Source organism: Gymnogyps californianus, chromosome 7, assembly GCF_018139145.2.
Source record: "Gymnogyps californianus isolate 813 chromosome 7, ASM1813914v2, whole genome shotgun sequence".
NCBI classification, from domain to species: domain Eukaryota; kingdom Metazoa; phylum Chordata; class Aves; order Accipitriformes; family Cathartidae; genus Gymnogyps; species Gymnogyps californianus.
The window spans coordinates 7,503,614-7,518,767 of NC_059477.1; the positions used below are offsets into that span (position 1 = coordinate 7,503,614).

The 15,154-nt window shown below is 35.8% G+C and overlaps 1 long non-coding RNA gene across 2 annotated transcripts in view; it reads right to left on the reverse strand.

The window, feature by feature from the left end:
* The window catches only part of LOC127018705 (uncharacterized), a 271,118-nt gene that overhangs the window by 41,255 nt on the left and 214,709 nt on the right, over nt 1–15,154 (reverse strand). The window lies entirely within an intron of this gene.

Genomic DNA, 15,154 nt, shown 5'->3' on the forward strand with positions numbered 1-15,154 from the left:
GTCTACTATAAAGCTGAAGAAATACTTACATTTTCAAAACGCTAACTTTTCAAACTACACTAGTCAGCTTATTGTCCTTAGACCATCATAGCTACAACATCTCTACATAAAATATATGACATTTGGCTTTGCTTTCTGTTAGATGAATGCTGCTAGATATATGCATTCAAATAAATTTGTTTTACTTGAGGCACCTTTTCAGCATTTGAGGTCTGAAGACAAAATGAATGCAATATTATCTTTCCTGTGGAAAGACAATTCATCGGCAAATACAGAACTCCATAAAATGAGCAGAAAATTTAATACTTACACCAATTTGACTCTCCCCTTCACCTAAAGCACATAATAGCACAGTAAGTATTCTGTTCTGTCTCTCCTCACTGAAATGTTACTGAGCCAGGCCCATTTAATTGTAGCAGGAAGGAGGTTTTTTCCCCTGAAAAACCGTCAGCCTCAGTGCATGTGCTAATCTGCCTTCACTCCAATTTTCTGACAGCAAGAGGCATTGGATTTATTTCACTGAATTACAGCACTGCACTAGTGAATTATACTAGCATTTTAAACTGATTGTGTTTTCTAGGCAGATAATAGCACAATCATTAGATAAGCCCAACTCCTCATTTATCAACATCTTATTCAGGTAACTCTGAAAGGAAGAAGGTATCTTAAGATCTGAGGAAAAATTAAAATACTTATAGAGAAAATAAATTCCTGTCATATCCTTGACAGGAATATGATAATAGTTTTGTTTCAGACCTCTATCTAATAAAACTTATCAAGCTTTGGGAAATTCTGAAGCCTTCAAAGCTTAGTTGGCTTCAGGTTCTTAGGACAGGAAGAGTTATTAAGAATACCTGTGTTTAAAATCTGCTCCACCTTGCAGAAGAGAAAAACAAGAGGGAGAACCTTGGCACAGGGGGGGGCATAATGTCTAAACATCTGCACACACTGTAACTCGATTGCACGGGCTGCAATTGCATGCTACTAGGCAATAGAAATTTCACAAATTACAACAGAATTCATGATAGGTTGGGGGGCAGAAAGCAGGAGAGAATACTTAATTACTTCCCAGAGTAATAAAGCAGATCATGTAACTTCTCACCCTGCCTTCTCCATCATTGTTGCCACAATTACTATCACATTTTCTACTGTTGCTTCAAACAATGATACATTTACACTTCAGTTCACATCAGCTTCTTTCTCTGCTACAGGAAGATATATTTTTTTGAAACATTACCTAAAGTTTCACCACCCTATTAATGAAAACACATGGAAAAATACACACATACTGAAAACATACCAAACCCCAACCAAACCCAGGTGAAATATTTTTAATGCCCTCAGAAGAGACAGGCTGAGACTGGGTACATGTCATTTTTATTTGACTTTTCCAGTGCCAGGTTGCCGCTGCTGTCGCCAAGATCTCACTTTCTTCATTCCCTCTCACATACTGCAGTGAAAGCTACAGCCATACAGAGTGACAGTGGGCATAGAGACACTCAGAAGGAGGTTCTGATTGTTCTCCAGCTGCTCTGGTCTGATCAACAGACAAATCAAATGTAATGGAGTATTCCAGCTGGTTTTTGAACTTAGGGAAAGTTTGTCTCAGCGTCAGGAGTTTCTAGAAAAATTTGTGTCCATAGTGACACATTCAAGGATTTCAATCTTACAATACAAAGTTAAACTCATGAATGAAAAAGTTATGCTAATGAAATACCAGAAGTCCAGAACTCGGGCTCCCAATAACTTTGACATTTCATACTCTGCTGAATTTAGTACACTTTGCAAGACTGCTTATTTCACTGAATCAAGAAAGCCAGATACTTAGCCAACTGGGTAACATGGCTCTTACACTTCCATGAGAGCAATCATAATGAGGAGATCAAGGAATATTTGTTTGATTTAAAACTTTTTTAGAAAACTTTTAGAAAACAACCATGAAAATATTATGCCATGTGGGAACCAGTGCAAGAGAGTGAAGGAAGAAGCATGGCTTTGCTCAAAGTAGAAATGACACTATTCTTACTTTAAAATGAAAAGCCCATAATAAGTTTGTAAACAAAAGTATTTAAGAGCATTCATTTGTAAACAATAATTTTATCACATATAGCTCTACAACAGCTGTAAATATTCCAAGTAAGCCACAACAAAGAAAGTAACAACTTTTAAAAGTAATTCCAAGTTTTTAGTGGTCTAAAAATGTAGCCTGTCTAAACAGAACATTTTAATATTGAAGTGGAAAATGGCCATTTATACTTCAATATCCAAAGTAGCCAGATCTATCAGAAACGTACCTTTCATCCCAGTTAACTGCGAGGATGAATACTCCATTTGAGCATTTCCCAGTTTGGATCCAGACAAACATTAACCAAAAATGAAGGTGTGAATTCAGAGCAGGGAGTCGCAGGCAGACTGATCCGACTGCAGTAAGGCAGAACACAGAACTAAGTGCAACAATCGTGCTATAACAGGTAACGCACACCACCCAACAGCAAGGGCTGCAAGAGTTGCACTAATGGTTTGCCAGGTTTACTGAGAGGACTTGAGCACTTGCAGCTCTACGGAAGTTCACGTGAGAGTACTTAGAATAGATAAACCACTGCCAAAGCTAGTGGGTTTTTTTCAGCAAAGGAACTTAGGTCTCCCTGGATAGGATCCATCTTTTCTATTGCATAAAGATCTGCAACTCAGCTAATTTTATGGGATGCCTTTGTAGTTGGTGGAGAAAATTAGGAGTCAGCATAGCTGTCTAAAGGTAAAAGCAAGAAAAATCTATTCTTGTAGTTTCTGTGTTTCATCCTATGCAGAGATAGATCAAACATTTCAAAACAAACATCCTTTTTATCTTTACTGCTAGTGATTTTGAAAAACTGTGTAATAGGAGTGGGTGGAAGCTTTCACCATAGCAAGCTGCAAAATCATAAGTACCATCTTCCTAAGTCCTTCTCCCTAACAGCATTCTGAAAGGATGCTTAAAAATATGCATTTTGGGATCAGTTCTAGATCCTGGAGGAAGCAGTCCATCTTCCTCTCTTTCCAGTTAAATTGCTCATGTTAAATGAAAGCTGAAATAAGTTTCATTCACTAGAGGAAGGCTAATCATTTACTTATCATCTGTTTTTAAGAAAATTGTGAAGTGTAACAAGAAATGGGAAAGTTTTTCTAGTCTTTGCATTTTAATACCAGTTAGTGATTATTTAGCTCACTGGATGTTAAATATTAGAAAATGAAATGTTTTGTTTTTCACACAGCAATTCATACTGATGACAGTTCTTCAATGGGACATTTCCCCCAGACACTAGGAATCAGGAATTTGGTTTTGTTACGTTTACTCTTCTAATACTATACAAGAGAAAAAGGAAAGAGAAAGTAAAGGCAAATTCATTACATGCTTACAAATCCATTCTGAAAAAATGTAATTTTCTTTGTCACTTATTATCCATCAGTCAGTTTGAGCATCTTTTTTCATTTTCTAGCTGTCACATCAAACTCCATTTGACTAAAATAAACCTTTAGAATCAAATGTTGATATACAGTGTGATATTTTCTGGTACCTATACATCATTTGGCTATTTGACTACAGTTCCCTTTTCATTTGAATGAGCTTTCATGCCTTTCTGACATGTGAGTTATAACTCACAGTCATCTATCTTTACTAACAATGGACATTGATGCAGCAGAATACCAATAAACTGATTCCAAAAATAAGAGATGAGAGGTGCATGCTATATAAGTCTACCACCTATTTGTTTTTATTTCACTGGATAATCTCCCCTGTGTCATAGTCATTCAAAGACATGAAGCTCAAAACAAGAGTATAAGAGCATTAGTCTTTTGCTGAATTAATGTCCTCCGTGCCAACATAGGTCCTCATCTCAGTCAAGCCTCATCACAGCACTGTGTGGGCATTTTACGTGAATATATAGCGTACCCATGAAAAAAATTAAGAGTAAACAACCTAAGAAGGCAAAACTGCTTGGGCCACTAAGTAGGACAAAAGACCTGTGTTCAGTTCTCTCCTTTCCCAAAGACAACATAATTCACCTCTCTGTACCTCAGTTCTGAATTCGTAAGGTGGAGTAACAGGACTTCCCATCTCCCATATAGTCTTAGACTATATACCTGGAAGAAATTCAGATTCATTCAGAGAGGCATGTTGGGAGCGTGTAAGCATCCTGGGCAGAAAAACCAAAAAAGATGCAAAGATGTTCTTCCTTAAAACAAATGAACTAGAACAGTAGTCCCGACCAAGAGCCCATCTGCTCCACTACTCTGTTTTCAGCACAGTCAAAAGGTACTTAGGGTAAAGTAAAACCAGGGCAAACATGTATAACTTCTTCCCTTTCATATACACCTAGCCTCCGACTATTTCCAGCTCAGAGGATTTCCTTTTAATTAACAATTATTCATTCTAATTTTTAATTTAATGTTTAATTGTTAATTAATTCTTTTAATTGTTAATTCTTTGACAAGTACCACTTAGTCTGTTAATTCTTGTTTATAGTTCATATATGATAAATAATCCTTGCTCCTACTTGTCAGCAATATTTAGTAGCAGATTCTTTATAAGACCAAATACCTGAGCATTTAAAAATATTTTAAAATATAAAATATTAAGTTGTATTGATTAGTGGAGTGTTTCCTATCAAAGTTCTGATCTAATTATTTTTAATTTGATTTTGAATTTGTTTTGAAGCTCTAGATGTCAACTATCACCTTTAAAAAACAAACCAAAAGAACCAACAGCCCAAGAATTTTGGTTTAAACTAATTAAAAGTGGTACCAGTATCCAGTTTTCTGTGCTCTATCTTAACTTGGTCAAAAATTTTGGTAATTCAGGCTTAGCAGCATCACAGCATGAACCTTAACCACTAGATTGGTTAGCGAGATGAAGAAAACTGTTTTCAATAAAATAAACAATTTTTAGCTTTAGAATTATTAGGACTTCAATGTTGTTCACTGTTAGAAATATAACTAATGTTTGGGAAGTTAACTGTAACTACGAACTCATAAGCAATGTGAGAGGTTATACCCAGCTAGTGGTGTTCTATTAATTGTGTAGGGTTTTTAATGCTTTTGGCTCGCACATGTTTCAAGTCCAGCAAAGCTTTCATTTTCACGTGCTTTCTCCTTCCATTCACTAAGACCTCTCTTCGACTTATACTCTAAATTATTTCTCTACTGTTGCTCAATGTTATCCCATAGTTTCGTTTTAGTCCAGAGACAGATAAATTTCTACCACAGCAATCATTCTAAATTTATATTTTCAAATTAAAAAAAAAAAATCAAATATGTTTGTAAAGTATTTGGGGCTGCATTCGGAACAGGAAAGTAACTTCTTCATTACACAAACAAAGTCTTGGAGCCTCACTTCTCCTGGCAATTAGAAACATTTCGGTCTCAATTCCAGTAGTATATTTGGTTTACCTCTATAGTTTAGCTATACAATCAAATCTGAGCCTTAAACCAATAATCTAATTCTAGTGTAGATGTGCAAGACATTCAACTTCATTTGTTCTGGCCAGACAGAACAGCAAACCTGAAAATTTCCTAGGAATGAAATAAAAGATAACTAAAAATATATACATTCTAAGAAAAAAAAAATTTTTGAAGACTAAGAAATTTCTCTAATGTCTTTCATTCTAAATAAACTGTTTTTCCCCCCCCCCACCATAAACCATGTACCCTGACATACACATTAATCAGGACACGCTGGATCATGCTCACATACCCCAGGGACAGTTGGGGTCCAGGGTGATCAAGAATATGCAAATGACTAGGATAAAAGGTTTAGAAAGGCATAAAGTCACTGTTGTGTACTAGGATTTCTATAGATTAGGACATGATACGTACACAAAGGTTAAACAAACAAACAAAACTCTAAAATCAAACCCCATTGGGACCCATTTTCTTTGATCAGGAATCTTCCCGGGACTGTTACACCACAGAAAAAGCACAGGAGCCAAAATCATAAGAAAAATAAGAAGCTGCCTAGGCCATCCTCGTTTTATTTGAGTTTTTTTTCCAAGTACTAAAAAAACCCAGAGCACCCTTCATATGTAGAACAGGGGGTTTTTTGTTTGTTTAGTGGGGATTTTTAAATATTAACATAATACATTTCATACAAAGCTATGCACTAGCTGGGTTAATAGCCATTTCTTGTCACCCTAAATATAGTTTTCAGTCAAGTGCACAGAGATAGGTTTTGTGAAGTTATAGGACTGCTGTTCAGAATAACAGTTCATGCCTGTCTGCCACCTGGAATGGAGACATTCAATAAATGCTTGCAGCATGTTTATAACTGGCTCTTTTTATTGCTAGGTATTTTGCAAATATTTTATTGGCAACTCTTTGTAAATGAAGTTGCTTAACTATGATCCAAGTTAAATGGAAATCATTGAGACCTAAGGGGAAAATGTGTAAGTGTTCTCAGGAGAGGAAAAAGAACTCTTGACTTGAAGTAGTGTCTACAGACTAATCGGCTTGCTTTCCCCAAACAGGTTTTTTTTTCCCCCTAGTGCTTTACTCCTACCATTTAATCCATTCCTCTTAGAAGAACCTTGGAGAAGTAAAGGTCATTCAGCCCACTCCTGTCCAAACCCTTGCACGAAGGGATGTTGCTACTTATTGATATTTGAAGTCTAGATTGTGATATGGTTATTTGTCCTTGTTGTCTGGTCTAGCACTATAATAGTATTTTATTGCAGCCTTCCACAACATGGTGATAGCTTTCAGTTATTACCCAGCTGTATCAGCTGTGAATTGGTGACCTAAAAGTAAAATGCTTCAAACCCATTTCCAATTGCATGAGCTTTCCAGCCTTCCAGAACTGTTAGCACTCACCTTTACAGATGGCAGATTAGGCTCAGTTTTAGTGCCTTACCATCTGGCACTACATTACATAATAGGTGATCTTTCAATTTTACCTTGATCAAAATAAAACAGAAAATAAAGTTCACCACAAACATCGTGCTTTACACATATCATCCAAAATACCTGATTGAAAAAAATACATTTGTTGCTGATGTTGCATGAAAAATCTACTGTCTGAAAAAGTAGCTATGTTCCCTGACATTTTACCAGCAAAAGTCACTACAGTACTAAAAAGATGTACATTTAATCAAAATGTAAAAAAAATTATAATTATTACTACAGAAAGTAATATCTTTACTTTAGAAAGCAATAACTACTTTCTACAGTAGTATTATTATCTAAAATCTTATTTATTGGTGACTAGCCTATAGAAAACTCACTGTACATTTTAACTACTTTAGAAAGTAGTATTATTATTAGACCTATACATACAAAAATTATCAGGTGATTTTAAATCATTACTTATTCAATAAAAAATGTAGATCTTTTACAGTACCTCACCAGAGTATATGAAAATTACTTTTTCTATTTACTACCTCCCTTTTAAAGTAGTACATTTTTCTGTTGTTGATAACTAGCTGTAGTTATTGAATCAGCTGTATTGTTGATCACAGTAGCTAGAATAGAAAATACCACAAAAATATTCTAGAATGATATGGTTAAATGACACCAGTTCACAATTGTCCAACACCAGGCATGGACTGTGTTTTATTTCTCCTTACTTTTAGAATAACTGGGAAAATTTTCTATAATACAACATTCATGGAGCGGTAATGACATCTCAGAGCCAAAAATCCTGATTCACTTTTTTTAAACTTATTTTTAAGAGTATGTGCATATCAGAAATGTGATTTTCTTCCAGAGATAATTTTCAGAGTGGCAGAGAGGGAGAAAGAATTGGCTGATAGCAAGCACTTCATTATCTGCCCAAGTCTAAAAAAAAAAAAAAAAAAAAAAAAAATCTTTAAAGATCTTCTGCATGTACAGTTTTACATGAGATGGTCTTTGTTCACTCTATCTTCATGAGAATCCAGTGATATACAGTAATTCTGTATGCATAAGAGCTAGATGCCGAGAGGCTGTTGATCCAAACTGATTTATTTCATGCAATGGTCAAACCTGATGCAAGCAAAACATAGGAAAAAATAAAATAATGAAAGATTTCATTATTCACTGCATAGAAGTAAGATTTTCCAGCATATATAGTGTCCAAGGACCAGAGCAAAAGGTCTGCTTTTCTGTCATATATAGGCAGTTACTTATTACTGGATAAAAGGCAGACCTTAGCTTTAATGTATTACAGCAGACAGGAACCTCATTTTGTAGAAGCACAGCAGGGTCAAGTTCACAAAGGTACACGTAGATCCATATGACACACCAGAACACATAGAGAGATGAGAACTATAGGACTCAGATAAATGGCACTGGAGCTCTGCATTCTCTGATAGCAAGCTGAAAAAAGTGTGACGTATGGAAGCATAACGCCAAAGTGTCATTCAAGCATTTAACTTAAACTGCTAACTTCTGAAAAAACTGTAAACTGTCACATCTTCAGGGGGATTTATTTACTAAGTGTTTTTTCCTAAAAAAAATCCACACAAAGCCCAAGAACATGAACCAAGACTAAGTTCCAGACTTGACAAGCTCCTCTGCTTCTTAGGATATGCAATGTGTTGTAAAGATACGTCGGCTAAATTTAAATAGGGTGGTGTGGTGGTTTGAAGTAATTTACACATGACAACATGGAGCTCAAGGTGAGATGAAACACAGCAAAGAATCAGGTAATAACCATGAGTAACAAAAGGGTCACAAAGCAAGGTACATACTAATAACTTCCCTACCTTTTTTCTGCTCTGTGTGCAGTTTATGCTCATCCAAGACTACCATATTTATCTGCATCAATCTAAGGCAAATAAACTTCATTTTGCAATCCCATTTGTTAGCAACATCAGGAAGTTACTAACTTTGGCCTCATCACATGGATTTCAGTGTATGAATTGTTACTTTCAGGAAGTTTTGAGAAATAAAACATATCTGTTCCAATTCAATCTGCACCCATCATCATCTCTAATTCAGAACTGTTAATTCCTTCTTCGTAAATTCCTCTCATGTCATTGCAACATCCTTTTCATGCTTATAAGTCCACTTTCTTTTTAAGTATTTTCTTTTAAAGAGGATTAAAGCCTCAATAAGATCACAAAATATTGAAGGAGAGCAGGTGTCTTGACAATAATATTCTGTATTGCCAATAGAAGTGAATTCAATTTTGGGCTAAGAAATCGTGCTTTCCCTTATATGTTAATCTAAAATATTTTTCACCTTTGAAGCAGCTTTTCCAAATCAGGTTAATGGTCCTTTAACAGATTTTGGAAATAAAGTAATATTGTGTAAATAAACAAAACATTTACTGTCAGTCAGTCTCCTAAGACCATATACATCAAAGGCTGAAGAGTTATGGACAGTTTCTCAGGGCAAAGAGCATCACGGTGAATTGTAACTGACCTCCTTGTGTGATGATTTTTTTTTTTTGGTAGCAGTCTTCAGAGGCCACTTCCATTTACCAAAAGCTAAGCATTTAGAGAGACTAAAATAGCATGCTCAATGTACCCCATCAAATATTGTCCTTAATATATCTGCTGCAAGGAAGCATAAAATTTTTTGATGGTATTAAACTTTTACCTGCTACAGGAGGGAAAAACCTGAAACGCTATACCTCTTAAAAGCAAAAGGAAACAAAAGAGTTTGTAATGATACAGTTTCTTGATACAATTCCTTCCTGAGAGTCTCCTCTAATCCATTACTCTGCATCAGTCTAAGCTCTGCCCTCTCCTTTAATCTTTTCTTGATAAAAAGCACTTGTCATAAGAATACATTTGAAACATGAACTTATGGTTCAAATACATTTAAAGCTTTAGTACAAAGCAACACATTCAGATTGTAAATACTCACTACTGAGATTATATGATATTATATAATCACGATTCATTATAAAACTATGCTTTAACTTTGCCTATACTCTTTGTACAGCCATGTACAACTGGCTTAAGAGAAAAAAATCTCACAGGCATTTTCCAAACTACTTTACTGTCCCTTAATCTTTTACCACTGTAATCACTTACAGGTTTTTATTCATCTCAAAGAAAGTGGATTCAGACCTGAGTTTTCAAAAGAATTCCATCTTCTACGTGACATGAAAATATACTGCTTTTTGAACAGCCGGGATCTATCACTCCTTCAGAATCAGTAGACTTAGCTACAATTTGGTGCATTTCGTAACATGCCTGTAGGAAGTTCTATTATTGCTACTGACTTTCAAGAATGTCAGATGTGTATAGGAATCACCCAACACAGTATTCAAGAGCTTCCCTACACAGTTATTTTCACAGCAGCCTGTACTTCAGTACAAATTTCTCAATATCCCAACTCTGAGAAGACATCTTCTAAAGTAATTTCTTTTAATCACAGCACTAACAGTAGTTCTTGGAAATGAACCGCTTGGTGTTACCTCAGAGTAACCGTATGCATCCAACCTTTATATCACTTTTGCACTGGATAGTTATTCCTGTTGTAAGTTAATTAGTCAATTATGCATAATGACACAGTACCTTAAGAATAAAACATTTAGTCTTGTTTTTGTTGTTGTTGCCTGATATTTGTTAGTAATTTATATGAGTTTCTATGAGCTTATGGCATTCTGTAATATATTTCATAAATGTTAATTATTAATAATTTGACAGACAATACTATGAATTACAAGACTATAAAGAACCTGTAGAAGTTCTTTCTCTCTTCCCCAGGGGAAATGCTTCTCTGCTTCTGCCATTCCTGGCAAATATTCTAGTCAGTCCAGACACTGTTCAGTGGCCTCTAATGAGAAAGGCTTCACACATGTCCAAACAGTTTGTCTACTATCCATGCTATTAAAATATTTTTCCTAATTCTAAAATAAAATTTTCTTACTCCATGGCCACAGGAAAGACATTGCACCTTTCTTCTTTGCAACAGCCTGTTAATATGCTTGAGACTGCTACATACTTCTTGATGTTTTATTTAAGTTAAACAGTACAAATTATTCCTCTAGTAAGATTATCTAGATATCAGTCATTCCCGTTTCTTTTCTATGAAGTAATTGCTAACTGCCATGCCCTGGCTGAAAGCTGTGCCATAGTAGAGAGATTGCTTCACGATGATTTTTTTTTTTTTTTAAATATCCTAATATTGTTATTATTCACTATAACAAGCTATATAACATATATAGCTATATAATATCTATATAAACTATTTTACTCAGTGAGGAGAACTTACTTATGAAGTCAGCCAGGGTCACAGTTTGTAGCAGGTCAGAGTACAGAAAGCATGAACACTAGATTGAGTACTGACTATCACTTGTGCTAGGGGTATTGCATTTCACTATGGTTTGATATTTATCTGTTCTTGGAGCCAGATAAGAAGCTCTCTGGCAAAGGTTCAGTGCACAGCACTGGAAAATCTCACACCGACCGAAGGAGAGCATTAGCCTAATTAGGTTGTTGCATGCAATGCTATAAACCTAACCAGAACCTTTCTGTAACAACTGATGTTCTAGTCAAGAAGAGACAAGCTGCAGTGACCCCATCTTTCTGATTTTGTTTTGCAGTCACATAGTATTTTGTAAAACTGATGCCTCCATACTGACAATATATTGCCATAGAATTCAACTTTTTTATTATTTTTCTGAGTGAAAAAAAATCTATCTTCCCAATTCTTACACTAAGGCAGACTTCATACTGTTACAACAAAATGGACGACAGGAAACTATGAACTGGTCTAAATTGGCAATGGCCTTAGAGCTGGCCCATAGTTTTTTTACTATCTTTGATGGAAACGTAAGAAAGATTTGTACAAAAAGACAGGCTTCCAAAATTCAGAGCAGAAGTAACGATAGCTTATACAACTTGAAATGTAACAGGACAACTCAGTAATACAAGCATGCGTATTCAGACAAAGACTTAACAGGTTGCCTCCCATTGTCACGTAATACCAAAACAAAAAGTTTATGACATAATGATTTAATAGGGGACATGCTTCATGATTTTTCAGAACCTACACGAATCATGAAGCATTAAATTTCTATGTCCTGTTTTATCATCTGGAAGACAATGTAAGAAGCATTAAATTTCTATGTCCAGTTTTATCATCTGGAAAACAATGTAAGAAACAAAAAGGATCTGTCCAAAAACTAAGGATACCGCTATGCCTATTGTGCGAGTACTCTGTAAATCTTAGATGTTGGTGTTGCATCATCTGCTGAAAAAAGGACTTGTTTTTGAATAGACCTGCCAAGGTTTTATATTCCAGTTGAAAAGCTGAGCTCTCTTTTAAAAGAATTTGCCCAACTTCCTAGTGAATTCAAGTCAACAGTTTTATAAAATGCATCTGAACCCTGAAAAGCAAATTTGTTTGGATGTATTCAACTTAATAGAGCCTCAAGTGACCCGTTAAATTTTGTTCATTAGAATCGCTGACATAATTTAAAACACTTCATCCAGATAAATTTTATGTCAAGCACAATTTGTTTTGTACCCATGTGAAAAGTCCAGTCAGCAGAAGTTCAAATGGGATTTAATAGAATGAGCGAAGTACACTAATGATGGCTAGCAATAAAACCAATAAAACCTTCAGCAAGTATATTTCTTAACCTAAGAAAGAGATACCTATGCATCAGTAGGAAAACAGATATCCCTCTTTTCAGTACGTACCGATACATTCATCCCACAAACCTTTAGTGAGATTTCAGGGAGGGTCCTGTTTCACATTAAAGCAAAACCCAAAGCCATCTTTTACAGGCATTGTTTCAGTTGGTTGTTTTTTTCCCCTCAATAAACCAGAAAGAAGGAAACACAGAAAGGCTAGTGGTTGATGCATTCACATAATATGAAAGAGATCTAGTTAAAGGCCTGTTTTTCTGTTCCTCATATCTGAGGAGCATGATCTTTGTAGACTTAGTTCATGGTTTCTCAGCAGTGTAGGAAGAATTTAATTTTTCTTTTGTCAGGATTTTGTCCATGCTTTGAAGAGGGTAAAAATTAAATTTTGCAGAAATGGCAGAGCTGATCCTAAAGGATAATAGAATACCTGGATCAGTAGGATGCTAGTAGAAAGTGAGGGTTGAGAAGGGTCAGGAGGATTTAAAAATGCTTTCAGTAGAAAAGAGGATTTCCCCCTCTTGCACATCCACCCATCCCGCAGGAACATCTTTGCTCTGCTTTCTCTGTTCTCTCTGCTAGGCCCATGCAGTTAGTGGGTGACTCTCCAATTCCAGCAACCTTACGAGAAACTTTACCACCCTGCCATGATGGCCTTCCTTACTGTCTCATCCCCATGGGGGCTTTGTGCACATTTTATGAACGTATCAAAAGGCTGAATCCTGTAGATGCATATTTACTGAGCTACTAACTATATTTTGGATGTACAACTTTATCTTTAATCCTGTCTTTTCAGTTCCAGGTTGTGCTGTAACTCTAAAAGACCTAACAGAAGAGGGACAGGGCACGTTCAAAAGTAAACATCTTAATCACTGTAGTGAATTTACTGAGACTGCTTTTTTCAGGATAATACTAACACCGTCAAAGTGATTTGGGAAAGATTTGCGATCAGGTCCTCCTGAGCTCACACATTATACAAAGACAAGGAATGAGACATTTTTTCTTTGTCTGCTATCAGTGATAAACAGAGTGAGAAGTGGGGACAGAAGCCAGGGTCAGAGTGGAATTATTGCTTTCCTGGACATGGACAGGACTCCCAAGTGAAATACAGAATGCTCTACCATTATTTTAGAAAGATCTCTTATCTCTTGTCCTCTATCATTGTAGCAAAAGCACTGAGAGCTTTAATAATTTTGGACAAAGCTTATCTTTTCCTACATGCTCCTCTTCCCTTGTGCTCTCTGAAGAATTATTATGCAAAATTCTGGGAAACTTTTATTAAAACTCTGTTAAATCATAGAAGTATTTGTGAAGACCACTTCACTGAACAGCTTGGGCCTTGGAGTGTCTCCACAGATGCTAAGACTGAAGGACTCTGAGATTGGTTCAGTATCCAGTGGTTTAATAAAACGCCAGCTTTTAGCGGAAGGTCTGACAGCGCTATAAGGAGTTGGGCTGTAGGATGCATTCTTGGCAAGATGCCATAAAACCTGCCTTAATTACTGAGACTGACCACCCTTCTTTCCTCCTTCTCTCCTGAAATTCCATACTAGACCTCAAAAATACTACCCAGTAGGACTGCCAGCAAAACTAATACATTTCTGTGAAGAGTTTCCATTTAGGGAAATACGGGTTTCCCTGACAAAATTTTCAACCTTCTGTGTGTTACATATACATTTGCTTATTTAAATTAATTATTTTAAAACTTGGTATTCAAACATTCATCTTCAATCTACAACTCTGCTTATGCACCGTACATTATAGAAAACACTACGTAATAAATGCATTTCATCTCAATGCAACAACAGTGTTTGAGAGAGATAAAGGAAACATATTTGAGATGTGCACATTCTTATCAAATTGGTCCATAATATTTCCATATCTTACATATGTTTTATTGCCAGTGACAAAACAAAACAAAAAATTAAAAAGATACAAGTAAATACCTGTGAAAAAAACTGAGTGCAGTTTTTGGGAAAGGCTAAGACTATCATAAAGACACTTCTAGTGGAAATGTTGAGCTCCTTACTCCTTGAGATTAGTCTGAATTAAAGAAACATGGTCAAAAGACAGACTTTTTACCCTGATTTTGAAGCCTTCAAATTCTGTAGGCTTCATATGAATACATGCAAGACAAAGCTTAGTTAGCCCACTGTTGAGATGTAGAAAAAGTTTGCACGTCTTGAGTCATGATGATACATACAATTTTGTCTGTGTGTGCACTTTAAAAAGTAATTTTTATGCTCTCATTCAGATTCATATGTCAAGCCTGGCAAGAAAATTAACTTTTCTGTGAGTCTTTGTATTAGTCCTCCAGGGTCTAGCTAGTCTGAAATTCTTCAGCAATTAGGTGTCTAGAGATTAATTAGGAAGAGAATACACTTCTTCCATAATGAAACCAAAACAAAAACACAAACACAAATCCCTCCTTCTAAAAGAAAAAATAACTGGAAGCACAGTAATATTTTCTACATAGCTAGTTAGAATCAGTGGAATCCTTTCCTCTCCATTTGCTATGTGCCTGCACATTCCCATGCAGGCATGCAACAGACTTGGCTGTCTCAGAAATAAGCACTTGTGCATTTGAGCCTCAATAT